At 37.0% G+C, this 15,844-nt stretch overlaps 1 non-coding gene across 1 annotated transcript; it reads right to left on the reverse strand.

The window, feature by feature from the left end:
* Positions 1 to 11,614: 11,614 nt before the first annotated feature.
* LOC137766912 (U6 spliceosomal RNA) lies at positions 11,615 to 11,721 on the reverse strand. Its single transcript, XR_011074439.1, has one exon. It is a non-coding gene; the product is annotated as a U6 spliceosomal RNA (small nuclear RNA).
* Between the last annotated feature and the right edge of the window lie 4,123 nt (positions 11,722 to 15,844).

Below are 15,844 nucleotides of genomic sequence, written 5' to 3' on the forward strand. Positions count from 1 at the left end.
GGATCTCTTCCGAAAATGAGATGGCCATGGGAGCTTACTATTTCTTTCTAAGTTTATGAAAGCTGATCTAGGTAGTAGCTGTATGTGGGGGGTAGGGGGTGGGGGTGGGGGGTGATGGTAGAATGACCAGAGAAGTGGTTGAAATTGCAGTACATTGATTTGGGATTAAGCAGTGGAAATGATGACATGATCATTTACTGAAGTCCTGAGTAAAGGTTCTCAATGAATTGGGAAATTGGACACATGGCCCCCATCTTCTTACAGAATATTGTTGTGCTTTTATCAAGACTCCTCCACTTGTATGCCCCTCAGCTCTCTGTCTCACCACCAATATTTGCATTAGACAATTGGGTCCATTCTCATTCTGTCCTTTGTTCTTGTTTATCGTTCACTACAAGAAGCACAGAATTACCAGGTAAAACTTCATGCCAAGTCTCCTATTCCAAGCACTGAGAACCACTGAGGAAAAAAAAAAAAAAAAAAGAAAGAAAGGAAAATAAATAGGAAGGGGAGAGAGAGAGCAGCATTTCTTAAAAGTAAGCAGGAAGAGAGTCAAGAGATGGTAGTTCTATTTTTAGTTTTTTTAAGGAAACTCCATACTGCATACTGTTCTCCATAGTGGCTGTACCAGTTTACATTCCCACCAACAGTGCAAGAGAGTTCCCTTTTCTCCACACCCTCTCCAGCATTTATTGTTTGTAGATTTTTTGATGATGGCCATTCTGACCGGTGTGAGGTGATACCTCATTGTAGTTTTGATTTGCATTTCTCTAATAATTAGTGATGTTGAGCAACTTTTCATGTGTTTGTTGGCCACCTGTATGTCTGCTTTGAAGAAGAAGAAATGTCTATTTTGGTCTTCTAATAGAAGACCATTTCTAATAGAAATGTCTATTTAGGTCTTCCGCACATTTTTTGATTACGTTGTTTGTTTTTTTGATATTGGGCTGCATGTGCTGTTTGTGTATTTGGGAGATTAATCCTTTGTCAGTTGCTTCGTTTGCAAATATTTTCTCCCATTTCAAAGGTTGTCTTTTTTTCTTGTTTATGGTTTCCTTTGCTGTGCAAAAGCTTTTAAGTTTCATTAAGTCCCATTTGTTTATTTTTGTTTGTATTCTCATTACTCTAGGAGGTGGGTCGAACGAGATTTTGCTGCGATTTATGTTGAAGAGAGCTCTACCTATGTTTTCCTCTAAGAGTTTTATAGTGTCTGGCCTTACATTTAGGTCTTTAATCCATTTTGAGTTTACTTTTGTGTATGGTATTAGGGAGTGTTCTAATTTCATGCTTTTACATGTCTAGTTATGTAACTAGACATATGATAACTAGCTGTCTAGTTATCCCAGCACCACTTATTGAAGAGGCTGTCTTTGCTTCATTATGTATTCTGGCCTCCTTTGTCATAGCTTAGGTGACCATAGGTGTGCGGGTTTATCTCTGGGCTTTCTGTCCTGTTCCATTGATCTATATTTCTGTTTTTGTGCCAGTACCATATCCAGCAATCCCAATATTGGGCATATACCCAGAGAAAACCATAATTCAAAAAGATACATCACCCAATGTTCTCTGCAGCACTATTTACAATAGCCAGGACATGGAAACAACTTAAATGTCCATCAATAGAGGAATGGATAAAGAAGATGTGGTACATATATACAATGGAATATTATTCAGCTATAAAAAGGAATGAAATTGGATCATTTGAAGAGACGTGGATGGACCTAGAGTCTGTCATACAGAGTAAAGTAAGTCAGATAGAGAAAAACAAATATCATATATTAACGCATATATGTGGAATCTGAAAAATTGGTATAGACGTATGGGCGATCTTATTTACAAAGCAGAAATAGAGACACAGATGTAGAGAACAAATGTATGGATACCAAGGGGGAAAGGGGGTAGGTGGGGTGAATTGGGAGATTAGGATTGACATATATACACTATTGATACTATGTATAAAATAGATAACTAATGAGAACCTACTGTATAGCACAGGGAACTCTATTCAGTGCTCTGTGGTGACCTAAATGGGAAGAAAATCCAAAAAAGCGAGGATATATGCATACGTATAGCTGATTTACTTTGCTGTGTAGTAGAAACTAACACAACATTGTAAAGCAACTATACTCCAATAAAAATTAAAAAAAAAAAAAAGTCAAGAGGTGCATTTGAAGTCAAAGGTGTTCAAAGGACAGAGGGACAGAGGAAGTGTTTGAGGAACAGAATAACAAGAAAGACCTAGGATCAATAAATCAAAATAGGCTCTCTTTTCCCATCTTCATGTTCTATTTCAATCTGCACTCACTTGGGGATAAATAAGCCATTTTCGGTTCTCTGTACTTAATTTTGTGCTCAATGGAGTACGTTGAGCTATACACGAGGTCTAGAAAATATTCTTTAGAATGATGAGTAAAGATGTATTTTGAAGAAACCTTCTTGAGACTGGTTAATACTTAAGAAAACAACATTGAGTTTGTGTATACATAATCATGTATAATGATGATAAACTCAGAATTACAATGCCTATTAGGTAAAAATTATTGTTATGACCCTGCCCAGGGAGGACATGAGGAGGGAAGGTGAGCCCTAATTTATTTATTTTTGGGATGTATCAACTGTGAAGGGGGAAGAACTTGTCATTTGGAGTCCTTTCTAGACCTGTGTTGCAATGATTTCTTGAACTTTTTCTGTGTAAGAATTGGAGGAGTGTCTGTAAACTATGGTGTAAGCTTGACTGACTAATCTATTGTTAAGGAAAAATAAAGTTTCTTTTTCTAATAGCTATGCTTAACATTATGAAAGTCTTCTTCTCCTCTCATTTCTTAGTTAAGAAAAAATAAATCAGTAATATTGAGCAACACATTAGAGTGCTATGGTAAAAAAATATACTGTTAGAGACTACAATTCTTGGCTTTAAGAATTTAGAAAGAAGAAAATTTTTGCCACACTTGACAATTCTAAGAGTGATAAATTATTTTTGGATATTCATTATGCAATATGAGGAAAATTACTGAGTTTGCAGTGATTTTAGGGTATCTGTAGTTATCATTAGGTATTACAAAATTTCTCTCTGGGATTTGACTTATGACTTAAAAAATTGGAAAAACAAAATTACTGATTAAAAAACCTGTACAGTTTCCCGTTCTTTCCTTTAAGTCACTTCTCTCCGAGTATGCAGTGCATGCACTATTACTTACAAGAGTTAAGAAGCATGCTTACATACTCCACTGAACACAAAATTAAGTACAGAGAACAGAAAATGGCTTATTTATCCCCAAACAAGTGGAGATTGAAATAGAACATGAAGATGGGAAAAGATAGCCTATTTTGATTTATTGTCCCTAGGTCTTTCTTGTTATTCTCTTCCTCAAACACTTCCTCTGTCCCTCTGTCCTTTGAACACCAAGGACTTCAAATGCATCTCTTGACCTTCTATCTGCTTACTTTTAGGAAGTGCTCCTCTCTCATTCTCTCTCTCTCTGTGTCTGTCTCTGTCTCTCTTTTTCCTATTTAGTTTTCCTTTGTTTCTCAGTGGTTCTCAGTGCTTGGGATAGGAGACTTGTCATGAGGTTTTACATGGTAAGTCTGTGCTTATTGTGGTGAATGACAAACGAGAACAAAGGACAGAATGAGAATGGACCCAGTCATCTAATGCAAATATTGGTGGTGAGACAGAGAAAGTTGAGGGGCATACAAGTGGAGGAGTCTTGATAGAAGCACAAAAATATTGTATAAGGAGATGGGGGCCATGTGTCCAATTTCCCAATTCATTGATATGGGACTTGAGTTGCTGATCCAGTGACGTCAGGAATATAGACAGAGTCCTCCTTTCTACTTCCAGTTAGGCAAGACTCTTGGTGGCTGAGACTGGAGAGCCCACAGATATACACACTAAGTGGACACACTAAGTCAGTTCCAACAAACTCTTGGTTAGTGCAAATTCCTACAGATTCTAGAAATAGATTGACCAAGAATTATGGTGTATGCTATTGTGAGTTTTATCTTTTGTGTCCATGCTTTCATATACACTTGACTGATATCTTGAGGAATTTTGTTCATGAGCCGGGTGACATGCCATTTACAAAGAGAAACTTCCCTCTATTTGCCTTTGAACTACAGGCATGCAGGTGTCAGCTGCTAATAATTCTCTAATTTGGGCCTAGTAATCTCTTTTAATATTGTTTCTACTGTAGAGAAGCTTCCAAATAATGAGCAGTTAAAGAGATAGTCAAGATTGGTTGGCATATGCTTTAAAAATGCTTGAGATTAATATTATGATGATTTGAAAATACTGTGGCTTTTCTTTCAGAGCAAAGGTATAATTTAATTTTATAAATAATAATAATGCTCTTTCTTGTGCATGCAGTGAAAACTTTCTTTGGTTAAAAGTTACTTAATTCAGATGCACAAACAAGACCTATAACTATGAGACCAAGTCCAGCAATTACTCTGAGCCTTTTATCTATTTTGGCAGCTCCATGGAAAAAGAAGAAATTCAACTTTAGCAACTCAAGGGGAATCTAGTACTTTTTCAATCACTGGAGTTTTCCTGGGGATAAATCTGAACCTAGTTTTAAAGACCAAATGGTTCAACACTATTCATTATTCCACTGTTCTGCTTCTGAAATCAGATGTGCTGTTTCACTTTCGACTGTGAAGTTTTTCCAGTGTCTGAGCTTATTACCATACATCGGTTTAAGCAGACTCTCATTTTCTTACATTCTGCTCCTCTTCCTTCCTTTTGGCTCTTCTGCATGATTTCCCTGTCCTCACTGTCTGTCTGCTTTGTGTTTCCTTGCTCATCTTACAGCAAGCTTGCCTACTCGCAGCTTGGGAGGCATTTAAATAGCTTGTTGTTTGCAGCCCACTGCACTGTAGAGCTACAAATGGAAAGAAGAAAAGGGCTTGTGGACATTTCCCATTGTCCTTAAATATCCAGGGAGCTACCCTGCGATGAATTAACTGAAGACTCTAAGAAACATAAGGATGGACAGATATGGTCTCCTTTTCTAATCCATGTTATACAATTTCTGTGATGGATTTTTTCTGTGATTCATCTAGTCCCCTTTTTGCTCGGTTTTGCAAAACAGGCTGAAACCCATTTTATTTTCCTGCGGTGAAACAGCTTGCACAAAAATTGCAGCCTATATCATTTGTCTGGTCTCACACTAAAACACTGTAATTAAATATATATAATAATTTAATTACGGTTCATTCAAATCTGCTTCTCTCCTGTTTATTCTGTTTTCAAGGAAAGATCATTAAAATGCCCAGAAATCTTAGTTCTTTTTTCTTTCTGATTTTTCTCTTAGATGTGCAGTAGAGTATTAATTGCTGCATTGTTTTGAATGTTCTGAATGCTTCAACAGTATCAGTCTTAAAGATTGGTCATAGGAACACACCTCTTACAAGTCCTCATCTCTCTTCTTTTAATCCGAAGAGTGAACTAATTGGAGTGAGGTGAGCATTTCCTAACAGCACTTCTGAGATGTTTTAAGCCTATCTGCCTTTGCCTGCCTACTAAAAGAATGCAAGAATGTATTCTGTGTAAAAGAATACAAGAGCCCCTTTTTTCTTCCTCCCACTCCCACTCATACAGTTTTTCAGATAGCCGTAATCAAAATTCTGCAGCTTCCTCTCTCATGTTATGTTCTTTACATGACATCTAGAGGCCAGAATTGATGTGAGCCATAATTAATCTTTCCACGTGGCTATGCAGTCTCTTGGTATATCAGGGATAAGAATCACACGGTCTGCATACTTAAACTTACAGAACATCCTAGCACCAATCTATATTCTGAGCTGTGCACAGTTTGATCCCCATCCTACGGATATGAAAGATATAGGAAAGGAAAGCAGCCTTGTGAAGAAAGAAAAGACTTAAAAGAATAAAACTCCTTTCTTATGACTTTGCATTTTATATGCAATAAACTCTGCTGTTAATTTTCACATAAATTTTGAAATAATCTAATTAACATTCCTGACATTTACCTAGGACAGTTAAAATCCGGCTGGTAATCAATAATGTAAATGTAAGGTGGCTGATTAAATTTTCTTTTCTTTTCCATCAAAAATTTTAAGGGCAAAATTCATTTTATTGTCCCTTATGTGTTCTCAGAACACTGTTCTGACTCCAGCTTTAATCTGCAAATTCACAGCAAGCTCAGAAAACTATTTAAATCATATGAAGGATAATTGATGCTATCACCACTTGACTACAAAGCAGTTCTATGCATTTTTTCAACAGTTCTCACAAAATAAATATCAGAACCATTGAATCACTATAATTGTAATTAAGGCAATATTCCAAGCTTCCCTTTCTAAATACTTTGAATATCAGAAAATTTAAATACCATCATTTTATAATTGAATCATGGGGATGAAGATGTTTAAATTTCTTATATATTGTGATGATGCAATAAGAATGAATGTTTGTGTCCCCTCCAAATTCATGTGTTGAAACCCTAACTCCCCATATGATAGTATTAGGAGCTGGGGTCTTTGGGAGGTCATGAGGGTGGAGCCCTCATGAATGGGATTAATGCCCTTATAAAAGGATCCCAGAGAGCTCTCTCACTCTCTTTTCACCATGTGAAATCACAAAGAGAGATTGGCAGTTCGTAATCTGAGAGGGTTCTCACCAGAACCTTACCATGCCAGCAACCTCATCGTGGACTTTCAGCCTTCAAAACTCTGAGAAATAAATTTCTGCTGTTTATAAACCTCCTATTCTATAGTACTTTGTTATAGGAGCCTCAACTAAGACAGATGATAACCTTAACTATGCCTATTAAAAGTATATGTTTCATACACATACATATATATGTATACACACACAGTTGATTAAGTCTTCCATAGATTTTTTACCGTTAAACATACATATCTGGCCTAAAATCATATCATTCCAACTCATTTAAATGATGGACTAAATAACTACTATTTTGTGTGTATTTGTGTGTGCGCACACATGTGTATGTGGTGAACTTGATCAATTTCTCTCCTTGGGCAATGCTCTGTTTTGAGGCTGTCTATATTGCTACATGTACATGTGGCACTCTGCATTCTACTGCTGCCTTATGGTCCATATCCATCACATTTTACTGACCAATTCCCTGGTGATGGATACCTAGGATGCCTATATTTTCTATACCATAAAAAATTCTAAGATAAGTTTTCTATAAATATCATCATACTGATTTGTGCAAGTATTTTCTGGAATATATACTATGACTGAGATTTCTGTGTCATAGGAAACACGCATACATAATTTTTCTAAATATTGCCAGATGGCTTTCCAGAATAGCTGTTGCAGTATACACTGCTAGCACGGCACGAAAATTCCTGTCTACCTACATTCTTGCCAGTAATTGGAATGTTCCCATGTTCTGATTTTAAACATTCTGATGAATATAAAGTTATATCTCATTGTTAAAATTGCAATAATTTGATGAAGAGTAAGCTTGAACAACTCTACATATACTTGCCATACGTTTAGATTCCTCTGTGAATTGCCTTTTCAAATCTTTAGTTCGTTTTTCTATCAAGGTTTCTATCTTTTTCTTGGAGATTTGCGGTTACTTGTTCCAAAAGTTCCTGGACCTAATTGCAAACTGTAAGTGGAGGCTTCCCCACACCAACAAGAAATTCTCAGATGCCGGTAGGGTATCCAAGAATTCAACTCAATTCTGATACAGTCTATCTAGAGATAGAAACAGATTCTGCAGGTTCAGTCCTACAGGTCAGCTCTCTACTTAAGACACCAGTGACAAGCCCAGGTTGTTACCTATGCTTCTGACCAACCAGCTACAAATTGGAGATTCCCACAACCCCCTCCAACTCAGGATGCCAATTGCAAGTCCACGTTGTTATCTGTACTTCTGACCAACTGGTGGTAAATCAGAGGTTCCCACTATTACCTGAAAACTGTGTTTGCCTCTAGGTGAGGGTTGAGCCAAAGGATACAACCAAGCCAAAGAACAGGAGCAGGAAGGATTTATTACTTGCAGCAAGTAGGAAGAACACCAGGAATCTTTTCCAAAGCAATGTCTCTCTGAACAGCAAAATTGGGGAAGTTTTAAGCTAAGCATACATGCATATTCATGAAGAGGCTTGGGCAGTGTATGCATATTCATGAGCGGGCTTGAGCAGAGGAGAATTCCACATAGAAATGGGATAAAGATTGACAGAGTCTAAGCTTTAGTTGACTGAAATTATGCGAGTCAGAAAAGGTCGACGTCATCATTTCACAGGTTCCAGTCTGGGGTCAGCATGTAGTTACCAATCTCCAGGGGTCTTAGTTCCTGCAGAACTCAAAGATATGTATTACATTGTTGTGTATATCCCTTGAGGAGGAACTGTTGTTTCTTAACTGCTTTTCCTTTGATCCTGCATTCCTTTGTTCCCTGAAGATCATGAGTTACTGAGACCTGTTCAAGGGCAAGCACTGTGGCCCGGCTTAGATCATAAAATGATTTATGCCAAAGATGGCTTCTCCTATGTCAAGAAAGCCATGCCTGTTTCTCTTTCTCCAGGGACCCCCTACCCTATCTGCTTACACCACCAATCTCTCTTCAGGTTCAGTTAATTTGCTAGAATGGCTCATAGAACTCAGGAAAACCCATTTACTCACTAGATTACTGATTTATTATAAAAGATGTCAATGGTATCAATACCTATCAACAGACAGATGAAGAGATACATAGAGTGAAGTCCTGAACAAAGGGGCTTCTGTCCTTGTGGAGCAAGGGGCTAGTGGCACAGTGGCACACAGATACATTCTTGTTCCCCGGTATGGAAGCTCTCTGAAAAGTAATAAAAAGCTGTCCTTTAGGCTCTTTATGAAGGCTTCATAGTATGATTGACTGAACCATTGGCCATTGGTGATTGATTCAATCTCCAGCCCTTATCCCCTTCCCAGAATTCAGGGGGTGGGACTGAAAGTTCTAACCCTCTAATCACATGGTTCTCCTGGCAACCAGCCCCCATCCTTGGGTGGGACCCAAAAGTCACCTCCTCTGAAGCCTTTACGGGAATTGAGGACAAGAGACCAAATATTATCCCATTGCTCTTACCACTCAGGAAATTCCAAGGGTTTTGGGAGCTGTGAACCAGGAACTGTGGACAAGAAATATATATTGGGCCTTCTAAATGACCAAATATATATTTTTCTATAAATCACAATGCACTCTTATATATCCTTTTTTAATCATTTATCAGCTTTAGATGTTGCAAATATATTCTTCCAATCTGCCCTGTCTATTAAATTGTCCTTAATTTTGATGAGGTCAAATCCATTTGTTTTTAATTTATGATTTTTTGCTTTTTAGATTTTTAAAATATTTATTTCCATACAGCTATATCACAAATATCTTCTTTAGTTGATAATTTAACTTTATATTTACCTTTCTATAATTGGGCCTTTAATCTGGTCTCTAATTGGGTCTTTTATCTATTGTGTAAAGTAGAAATCCAGATTTAATTTTCTCTATATAGTGAGACAATTTTCCATATAATATCATGAAAAATATCTGTCCTTTCCCCATGACTTGTTCTTTTCCCCCACCTTGTTGAGATATAATTGACATGTAGTGTTGTATAAATGTAAGATAACATGATAATTTGATATACATATATATGTAAACAAAGAATGTTGCCCACCATTCCAGTTCTACAAGGATCAAATCATTAGCCGCTGCAATCACTTATCTACAAGTACATCCTGAAAGGAATTCTGGGTGTTGGATATACAGGCCCCTAGAGAGTTAAGATGTACATCTAGGGAAGATTTTCAAAGACCGCAGATTCTTGCATCTTCCCATACATAGATAAGCACTATAATCTTTAACTTATGATATCTGGGGGTTTTTTGTTTGTTTTATTTATTTGTTTGTTTGTGATTAGCAGTAATCCTTTTACCAAGATGTATGCTTGACTACATGTATTTCCCAGCCACAAAAAGTCATATATATATATATATATATATATATATATATATATATATATATATACATACATATATATATATACACCAGCTTCTCCGCTACCTCTTTGGAGCAGTTCCTCAGTTATCTGAGAGGCTGTCTCCTGGGCTATAATCTGCTGTAAGACACTGAATAAAACTCCACTCACAGCTCTAATGTGCATTTTTTTAGTTGACATATATTGCAAAATGATTACCAGAATAAGGTTAGTTAACACATTCATCACCTCACATTACTCTGTGTGTGTGTGTGTGTGTGTGTATGTGTCTGTGTGTGTGGTGAGAATATTTAAGATCTACTCTCTTAGCAACTTCCAAATATATAATACAATACTGTTAACTATAGTCACCATGCTGTGTATTAGATCTCCAGAAGTTATTTATCTTATAACTGGGAATTTGTGCCCTTAGACCAATCCCCAGCTCCTGGCAACCACCATTCTATGCTCTGTGTCTATGAGTTTGTTTGTGTGTTTGTTTATTCCACATATAAGTGAGATCATACAATATTTGTCTTTCCCTGTCTGATTTATTTCCCTTAGCATGATGGCTTCAAAGTCAGTCCACGTTGTTGCAGATGGCAGAATTTCCTTCTTTTTTATGGCCAAATAATATTCCATTTTATCTTTTTTTTTGTTTGTTTGTTTGTTTGTTTTTTTATACTGCAGGTTCTTATTAGGCATCAATTTTATACACATCAGTGTATACATTTCAATCCCAATCGCCCAATTCAGCACACCACCATCCCCACCCCACCGCAGTTTTCCCCCCTTGGTGTCCATATGTCCATTCTCTACATCTGTGTCTCAACTTCTGCCCTGCAAACTGGCTCATCTGTACCATTTTTCTAGGTTCCACATACATGCGTTAATATACGATATTTGTTTTTCTCTTTCTGACTTACTGCGCTCTGTATGACAGTCTCTAGATCCATCCACGTCTCAACAAATGACTCAATTTCGTTCCTTTTTATGGCTGAGTAATATTCCATTGTATATATGTACCACCTCTTCTTTATCCATTCGTCTGTTGATGGGCATTTAGGTTGCTTCCATGACCTGGCTATTGTAAATAGTGCTGCAATGAACATTCGGGTGCATGTGTCTTTTTGAATTACGGTTTTCTCTGGGTATATGCCCAGTAGTGGGATTGCTGGGTCATATGGTAATTCTATGTTTAGTTTTTTAAGGAACCTCCATACTGTTCTCCATAGTAGCTGTATCAATTTACATTCCCACCAACAGTGCAAGAGGGTTCCCTTTTCTCCACACCCTCTCCAGCATTTGTTGTTTGTAGATTTTCTGATGATGCCCATTCTAACAGGAGTGAGGTGATACCTCATTGTAGTTTTGATTTGCATTTCTCTAATAATTAGTGATGTTGAGCATCTTTTCATGTGCTTCGTGGCCGCCTGTATGTCTTCTTTGGAGAAATGTCTATTTAGGTCTTCTGCCCATTTTTGGATTGGGGTGTTTGTTTCTTTAATATTGAGCTGAATGAGCTGTTTATATATTTTGGAGATTAATCCTTTGTCCGTTGATTCATTTGCAAATATTTTCTCCCATTCTGAGGGTTGTCTTTTCGTCTTGTTTATGGTTTCCTTTGCTGTGCAAAAGCTTTGAAGTTTCATTAGGTCCCACTTGTTTATTTTTCACGAATTTGCGTGTCATCCTCGCGCAGGGGCCATGCTAATCTTCTCTGTATCGTTCCAATTTTAGTATATGTGCTGCCGAAGCGAGTACCCACTTGTTTATTTTTGTTTTTATTTCCATTACTCTAGGAGGTGGATCAAAAAAGATCTTGCTGTGATTTATGTCAAAGAGTGTTCTTCCTATGTTTTCCTCTAAGAGTTTTATAGTGTCCAGTCTTATATTTAGGTCTCTAATCCATTTTGAGTTTATTTTTGTGTATGGTGTTAGGGAGTATTCTAATTTCATTCTTTTACATGTAGCTGTCCAGTTTTCCCAGCACCACTTATTGAAGAGACTGTCTTTTCTCCATTGTATATCTTTGCCTCCTTTGTCATAGATTAGTTGACCATAGGTGCGTGGGTTAATCTCTGGGCTTTCTATCTTGTTCCATTGATCTATGTTTCTGTTTTTGTGCCAGTACCATATTGTCTTGATTACTGTAGCTTTGTAGTATAGTCTGAAGTCAGGGAGTCTGATTCCTCCAGCTCCATTTTTTTGCCTCAAGACTGCTTTGGCTATTCAGGGTCTTTTGTGTCTCCATACAAATTTTAAGATGATTTGTTCTATCTCCGTAAAAAATGCCATTGGTAATTTGATAGGGATTGCATTGAATCTGTAGATTGCTTTGGGTAGTATACTCATTTTCACAATGTTGATTCTTCCAATCCAAGAACATGGTATATCTCTCCATCTGTTGGTATCATCTTTAATTTCTTTCATCAGTGTCTTATAGTTTTCTGCATACAGGTCTTTTGTCTCCCTAGGTAGGTTTATTCCTAGGTATTTTATTCTTTTTGTTGCAGTGGTAAATGGCAGTGTTTCCATAATTTCTCTTTCAGATTTTTCATCATTAGTGTATAGGAATGCAAGAGATTTCTGTGCATTAATTTTGTATCCTGCAACTTTACCATATTCATTAATTAGCTCTAGCAGTTTTCTGGTGGCAGTTTTAGGATTCTCTATGTATAGTATCATGTCATCCGCAAACACTGACAGTTTTACTTCTTCTTTTCCAATTTGTATTCCTTTTATTTCTTTTTCTTCTCTGATTGCCGTGGCTAGGACTTCCAGAACTATGTTGAATAATAGTGGTGAGAGTGGACATCCTTGTCTTGTTCCTGATCTTAGAGGAAATGCTTTCAGTTTTTCACCATTGAGAATGATGTTTGCTGTGGGTTTGTCATATATGGCCTTTATTATGTTGAGGTAGGTTCCCTCTATGCCCACTTTCTGGAGAGTTTTTATCAGAAATGGGTGTTGAATTTTGTCAAAAGCTTTTTCTGCATCTATTGAGATGATCATATGGTTTTTATTCTTCAATTTGTTAATATGGTGTATCACATTGATTGATTTGCGTATATTGAAGAATCCTTGCATCCCTGGGATAAATCCCACTTGATCGTGGTGTATGATCCTTTTAATGTGTTGTTGGATTCTGTTTGCTAGTATTTTGTTGAGGATTTTTGCATCTATATTCATCAGTGGTATTAGTCTGTAAATTTCTTTTTTTGTAGTGTCTTTGTCTGGTTTTGGTATCAGGGTGATGGTGGCCTCATAGAATGAGTTTGGGAGTGTTCCTTCCTCTGCAATTTTTTGGAAGAGTTTGAGAAGGATGGGTGTTAGCTCTTCTCTAAATGTTTGATAGAATTCACCTGTGAAGCCATCTGGTCCTGGACTTTTGTTTGTTGGAAGATTTTTAATCACAGTTTCAATTTCATTACTTGTGATTGGTCTGTTCATATTTTCTGTTTCTTCCTGGTTCAGTCTTGGAACGTTATACCTTTCTAAGAGTGTGTCCATTTCTTCCAGGTTGTCCATTTTATTGGCATAAAGTTGCTTGTAGTAGTCTCTTAGGATGCTTTGTATTTCTGCGGTGTCTGTTGTAACTTCTCCTTTTTCATTTCTGATTTTATTGATTTGAGTCCTCTCCCTCTTTTTCTTGATGAGTCTGGCTAATGGCTTATCAATTTTGTTTATCTTCTCAAAGAACCAACTTTTAGTTTTATTGATCTTTGCTATTGTTTTCTTTGTTTCTATTTCATTAATTTCTGCTCTGATGTTTATGATTTCTTTCCTTCTGCTAAGTTTGGGTTTTGTTTGTTCTTCTTTCTCTAGTTTCTTTAGGTGTAAGGTTAGATTGTTTACTTGAGATTTTTCTTGTTTCTTTAAGTAGGCTTGTATAGCTATAAACTTCCCTCTTAGAACTGCTTTTCCTGCATCCCATAGGTTTTGGGTCGTCGTGTTTTCATTGTCATTTGTCTCTAGGTATTTTTTGATTTCCTCTTTGATTTCTTCAGTGATCTCTTGGTTATTTAGTAACGTATTGTTTAGCCTCCATGTGTTTGTCTTTTTTACGTTTTTTTCCCTGTAATTCATTTCTAATCTCATAGCGTTGTGGTCAGAAAAGATGCTTGATATGATTTCAATTTTCTTAAATTTACTGAGGCTTGATTTGTGACCCAAGATGTGATCTATCCTGGAGAATGTTCTGTGCACACTTGAGAAGAACGTGTAATCTGCTGCTTTTGAATGGAATGTCCTATAAATATCAATTAAATCTATCTGGTCTATTGTGTCATTTAAAGCTTCTGTTTCCTTATTTATTTTCATTTTGGATGATCTGTCCATTGGTGTAAGTGAGGTGTTAAAGTCCCCCACTATTATTGTGTTACTGTCGATTTCCTCTTTTATAGCTGTTAGCAGTTGCCTTATGTATTGAGGTGCTCCTATGTTGGGTGCATATATATTTATAATTGTTATATCTTCTTCTCGGATTGATCCCTGGATCATTATGTAGTGTCCTTCCTTGTCTCTTGTAACATTCTTTATTTTAAAGTCTATTTTATCTGATATGAGTATAGCTACTCCAGCTTTCTTTTGATTTCCATTTGCATGGAATATCTTTTTCCATCCCCTCACTTTCAGTCTGTATGTGTCCCTAGGTCTAAAGTGGGTCTCTTGTAGACAGCATATATATGGGTCTTGTTTTTGTATCCATTCAGCCAGTCTATGTCTTTTGGTTGGGGCATTTAATCCATTCACGTTTAAGGTAATTATCGATATGTATGTTCCTATGACCATTTTCTTAATTGTTTTGGGTTTGTTTTTGTAGGTCCTTTTCTTCTCTTGTGTTTCCCACTTAGAGAAGTTCCTTTAGCATTTGTTGTAGAGCTGGTTTGGTGGTGCTGTATTCTCTTAGCTTTTGCTTGTCTGTAAAGCTTTTGATTTCTCCATCAAATCTAAATGAGATCCTTGCTGGGTAGAGTAAGCTTGGTTGTGGGTTCTTCCCTTTCATCACTTTAAGTATATCATGCCACTCCCTTCTGGCTTGCAGAGTTTCTGCTGAGAAATCAGCTGTTAACCTTATGGGAGTTCCCTTGTATGTTATTTGTCGTTTTTCCCTTGCTGCTTTCAATAATTTTTCTTTGTCTTTAATTTTTACCACTTTGATTACTATGTGTCTCGGCGTGTTTCTCCTTGGGTTTATTCTGTATGGGACTCTCTGCGCTTCCTGGACTTGGGTGGCTATTTCCTTTCCCATGTTAGGGAAGTTTTCGACTATAATCTCTTCAAATATTTTCTCTGGTCCTTTCTCTCTCTCTTCTCCTTCTGGGACCCCTATGATGCGAATGTTGTTGCGTTTAATGTTGTCCCAGAGGTCTCTTAGGCTGTCTTCATTTCTTTTCATTCTTTTTTCTTTATTCTGTTCCGCAACAGTGAATTCCACCATTCTGTCTTCCAGGTCACTTATCCGTTTTTCTGCCTCAGTTATTCTGCTATTGATTCCTTCTAGTGTAGTTTTCATTTCAGTTATTGTATTGGTCATCTCTGTTTGTTTGTTCTTTAATTCTTCTAGGTCTTTGTTAATTATTTCTTGCATCTTCTCGATCTTTGCCTCCATTCTTATTCCGAGGTCCTGGATCATCTTCACTATCATTATTCTGAATTCTTTTTCTTGAAGGTTGCCTATCTCCACTTCATTTAGTTGTTTTTCTGGGGTTTTTTCTTGTTCCTTCATCTGGTACATAGCCCTCTGCCTTTTCATCTTCTCTGTCTTTCTGTAACTGTGGTTTTTGGTCCACAGGCTGCAGGATTGTAGTTTTTCTTGCTTCTGCTGTCTGCCCTCTGGTGGTTGAGGCTATCTAAGAGGCTTGATGGGAGGCTCTGGTCTCCA

Source organism: Eschrichtius robustus, chromosome 6 (assembly GCF_028021215.1).
Source record: "Eschrichtius robustus isolate mEscRob2 chromosome 6, mEscRob2.pri, whole genome shotgun sequence".
Taxonomy (NCBI): Eukaryota; Metazoa; Chordata; class Mammalia; order Artiodactyla; family Eschrichtiidae; genus Eschrichtius; species Eschrichtius robustus.